This window comes from Megachile rotundata, unplaced genomic scaffold, assembly GCF_050947335.1.
Source record: "Megachile rotundata isolate GNS110a unplaced genomic scaffold, iyMegRotu1 scaffold0305, whole genome shotgun sequence".
In the NCBI taxonomy this organism is placed as follows: Eukaryota; Metazoa; Arthropoda; class Insecta; order Hymenoptera; family Megachilidae; genus Megachile; species Megachile rotundata.
This window is the reverse complement of record NW_027473602.1, coordinates 190,001-195,000: the sequence shown is the minus strand read 5'-3', so window position 1 is coordinate 195,000 and position 5,000 is coordinate 190,001. Positions and strand designations below refer to the sequence as shown.

The 5,000-nt window shown below is 46.9% G+C and overlaps 1 non-coding gene and 1 pseudogene across 1 annotated transcript; both read right to left on the bottom strand.

The window, feature by feature from the left end:
* LOC143266349 (large subunit ribosomal RNA) overlaps window positions 1-1,455 on the bottom strand; it is a 4,853-nt pseudogene extending 3,398 nt beyond the window's left edge.
* A 1,816-nt stretch (window positions 1,456-3,271) lies between these two features.
* On the bottom strand, window positions 3,272-3,426 carry LOC143266338 (5.8S ribosomal RNA). Its single transcript, XR_013041363.1, has one exon. It is a non-coding gene; the product is annotated as a 5.8S ribosomal RNA (ribosomal RNA).
* Window positions 3,427-5,000: the final 1,574 nt, after the last annotated feature.

Sequence of the window (5,000 nt, the reverse complement as noted above, 5' to 3'; positions counted from 1 at the left end):
CACTCTGATCCAAGAAAAATTTTATCAATTTATATCTCGTGGCTTCATGAAAATTCAAGCAAGCCAGAGATCTCACCCATTTAAAGTTTGAGAATAGGTTGAGGTCGTTTCGGCCCCAAGGCCTCTAATCATTCGCTTTACCAGATGAGACTCGTTATGCGTTCGAGTCGAGTGCCAGCTATCCTGAGGGAAACTTCGGAGGGAACCAGCTACTAGATGGTTCGATTAGTCTTTCGCCCCTATACCCAGTTCCGACGATCGATTTGCACGTCAGAATCGCTACGGACCTCCATCAGGGTTTCCCCTGACTTCGTCCTGACCAGGCATAGTTCACCATCTTTCGGGTCCCAACGTGTACGCTCTAGGTGCGCCTCTTCTCGCAATGAGAACGAGACGCCCCGGGAGTGCGAGGCCTAATCGTAACGAGGCCCATCCTCCCTTAGTCGACTTCACGGACGACTTTCACTTTCATTTCGCCTTTAGGTTTATCAAATCCCAATGACTCGCGTACATGTTAGACTCCTTGGTCCGTGTTTCAAGACGGGTCCCGAGAGTACCCAAAGCAATAGCGTCGCCGACCGGTAATTCAAAGTTTGGCCAGTCCAAGGACTCCGCCTGCCAACAGCCCGCCAGGCCCGGTTACGGCGCTAAGTCCGTACATCCGGTATCTAGACTGGAACGAGCTTGCGGCGGTCCTGGACGCAGTGCGTTCGAGAATTTTGCGGCCCGATACCGTCTGAGTACCGTCGCGCAGTCGGCCGGGCATCCAAGGGGCTGTCATCGTACGCTAAAAGCGACGGACAGTCTTCGCCTCGGGCCTTAGACCGACACGCAACGGGTCGCGACGTTCTACTAGGGGAGAAGTGCACGACTACATAGCCGGAACATTCGCCGCGGGTGGTGTGCCCACGCCGATGGGAAACCCGCCGTAACGGGACCATCCGGGGCACTATCGCACCAACACGGGAGCCAGCTTCGTTGACGATGAATCTCCCCATTCGATCTTTTGGGTTTCTCGGGTTTACCCCTGAACGGTTTCACGTACTCTTGAACTCTCTCTTCAAAGTTCTTTTCAACTTTCCCTCACGGTACTTGTTCGCTATCGGTCTCGTGGTCATATTTAGCCTTAGATGGAGTTTACCACCCACTTAGGGCTGCACTCTCAAGCAACCCGACTCTAAGGAGAGATCCACCCGAGACGCGTACCGGTCGCTACGGGCCTGGCACCCTCTATGGGTAAGTGGCCCCATTCAAGATGGACTTGGACGCGATTCGATGTCTCGGGATAAACGGATCCTCCTGAACACTACATTTCCCAGCGGCGTTAACCGCGGGATTCAGTGCTGGGCTCATTCCTGTTCGCTCGCCGCTACTAAGGAAATCCTTGTTAGTTTCTTTTCCTCCGCTTATTAATATGCTTAAATTCAGCGGGTAATCTCGCCTGCTCTGAGGTCGTCGAAATTTTATTATTTCTTTTCAAAGTTATACCACAAACTGTACGCTCTTTTCGGGGTTTCGACACGTAATACGAAAGGTATATTAATACCAACGACGCACAGGGATTATGTCGTTCGATTTTTTCCTTGTATCGTTCGATAACCAACTATTTTTCTCTTTTCGGATCAACACAATATCGTCGACTACTCGAAGGTACGTACGAGCCAAAATGAAAGCTCGGTGTCTCCTCTCTCTTTTGTTCGACAAAAGAAAAAAGGCACTTAAAACGCCGCATATTCGGGCAGGCGGGACAACGACAAAAAAAAAAACGACGACGACGACGTCCGGTTGTTCTCGACTCGCGTCGGAGTATATATGTATATATTATAATCGGATATATCTTTTTATCTATCCAGGGCGCGTTAAAACAAACGACGAGGAGAGACTACGACAACGAGGAGATAAAGGTCGGACCTTTTCTTCTTACCCTCGGCGCGCTCTCGCACACGATCGTTTCATGTTTCTTTTGTCCCCTAAAGGATACATATACCGTTACAACATATTTACGTTCGAATATACACTCGACGGTCGATAAACCGTAAAGACGCATCGTCCGATACGTTTTTTCTTTTGCTGTCGCGTTCCGACGCAAAATCCCAAGAAAAGGGCGAGAATGCCAGAGACAGCCATGTAAACCATCGGTGACTTATCATGGTCCAGAGAATAAAGGGTTAAAGGAAAAAAAAATCCCATTTTTAACGTGCGTGGTACACCTTCGTCGTGTATATATCGTTCGATGAAACCACGAGCGCACAAAAGGAGGAACAAAAGCGTTTCGAGATCGATCTTCGGTGTAAATGTCATTGTTCATTTGCGTTCGACCGTTGTTCGATAAAAGAAATTTAACACACGAACAACAATGAAGGGAGACTCTCGCAAGACGATCACCAAATAAGCGTTTATCGTTCGATCGGTCCGGGTTTTTCAACGTCCGTCCGGCACAATTATGCACTTCGAGGACTGGACGACCGGAACCCGTATTGGGATCGCGCGGTCTTCCGCTTCTAATCAACGACAACGAAGCGATCTGCGCTTGTAAATGTTAAAAAAACGTGGCGAAGCTACGATCTCGTAATAATTTAACCGTGAAAGAGCTTCCGTCGCACGTTTATTTTTAACTTTTCTCCTCGTTGTATAAACTTTCGCACCGTCGAAAAAAAAATTCGACAATCATTTCAGACAACGTCGGGAGCGCGGAGAAACGCCGTAAACACGCTCTACTCTCGGCTTGCTTCCTTCAAATTGGTGTCTAACAATTCTCTCGCAGGGCGAAGAATCATTTTCTCTCTCGTCTAAATATCCTTCTGTAGTTAGGTGTTTTCGACTCGGGAGCGCTCTTTCACGGGCGGTCGTATATGGTCTCTTTTAGGGGTTTAACTAGAAACCACGACTCACGCAAGCCGAGATAAGCGCATTCCGCCGAGAAGATCCTAAAAACTAAGAATTGCGAGATATACGAAAATGTTCTTCTGTCGCCTGTGAAAAAAATGAACACTAGCAAAGAGAGGGCGAGACACGAACGTTCCATTTAACATTCTCCGCGTCAAACGCCGACGAAATGTCCAACCATCGCTCGTACGTTTTCGCCAATTTCGCAAGTTGTTCTCTCTCTCGCGTTCGACCATCGGATCCCGCTCCGAAACGTTCGACTTTTCGGCGTTTAACAGTTTCGTTTTATCTAGTCGAACGACGAGCGGTACCGAAAAAAATTTAACAATGAAGAGAAAACCTTTTGCTGCTAAAGGCAAACGCAAGCAGTCTTTAGTTATATAAACGACCCTCAGCCAGGCGTGGTCCAGGAATTGTATCCGTGGACCGCAATGTGCGTTCGAAATGTCGATGTTCATGTGTCCTGCAGTTCACACGTTGACGCGCAATTAGCTGCGTTCTTCATCGACCCACGAGCCAAGTGATCCACCGTTCAGGGTAATCGTATAAAAATTTTTGTTCATATTTAACAACTCAGCGTCTGAAAACCAGTATGTACGTGATTTATTTAACCTGGTTTATAAATTCGTTCGATTGTCCATAGAATACTAACTCCAATCCAAGCGCAAGATCGAGTATCGGTATTCGGACGTCGTCCCGTCATAGCTCTGTTCACAGATTTACCCGAGCTGATTGATGATTAAGACGACACGATAACGTCCATGGACGGGTAAAGGACCGTATAAAACTACAGAACCGCCGATGAAACGACGCTCTGTGACGCATTTCTCTTCGTGCGGCGAGTTTTCAGTCCGTTCCGGGTGGTAAAGTCATTCAAAAACCGTGGAAAATACGAAACGCGCTGTCGCGCGTAACACAGAGTCTCCTGCTCGCTGCTTACATATATTGGACGTCTTGGCGGTATCGCGAGATTCGATACGGACACTCCATGGCCGGCGTCAGATCGGTCTACCAACGAAGGAGACTACGCTATCGTTTTCGCTTCTCAGCCGGTCCGTAAAGCGATACGTTACCATATCGTCCGTCGTAAGCAGGCGGACTCTCGTGAAGTTGCGACTTCGTTCGTCGAAGCGGTTTCGTGGTTCGATTTCCATCGGTTACCCGGACACCCCCCGCGTGAAAGCCTCCGTGTCACACTCTAAATTTCGTTTCTCGTTTAACACGAAATAGAGAGAGGCTAAAAGGGGGTGTTCCCTTTGTCCAAAGACAAAATTTATAGAGAGAAAGAAAATAAAATGAGAGTCTCTCACGAAGCGGGCGAAAAAAAAAAAACAAGAAATTTAACAATTTTTTTTCGCAAACCCATGCATTTCGTTACCAAACGTCCCAAAATATTTCTTTATATTCTCTCTCGTGTTTTCACACGGGGTCGAGAGAGTACGCAACACGAATCAAGAATAAAAATTATAGAAAGGAAAGTCCGATAAGAATATTTCGAGATTCTTATAACCTTCACCTCTTCCTTACTTCTCCGAAATCTCTCCGCTTTCCTGGCGCGTATCTATTTAACAATTTCGATTCTCTCCTCCTTTTAACTCAGACGTCGCAACGAACGGGTACACCATGCATACGATCCATTTTTTACATAACGAACCTTCTGCCGGTAAAATTCGCGACAGATTCATTTATGTATAGATATATTTTTATATGAGAATGTTCGGGATTTTCCTTCGTGTTCAAGTTGAACATTCTTGTTACGACGACTTTTTGTATTTATCGAAGGATCGTGCGGTACCCGTTAATAAGAAGTAAACGACGTCCCGGGAGAGTCGAAACTTTTCTTATACGCTACGGAAAGAAGAGCCGAGAAGATAGAGAGGAAACTCTCGATTTTCTTTCGTCGGTAAACTTTCATTCTTTCTATTTACAGCGTTCGACATGAAACGGCGTTGCTCTCTCATTTTTTAAACTTTATTTAACGTTAGCGCTTGTTCGTACGAAACGCGTCGGCGGATACGAAATACGGACGGGAGTATCGACGATGAGAACCAAAGCGACCTCCTACACGTAACCGTAATATCTCTCCGCATCACGACTGCCGTAACGACGAATTG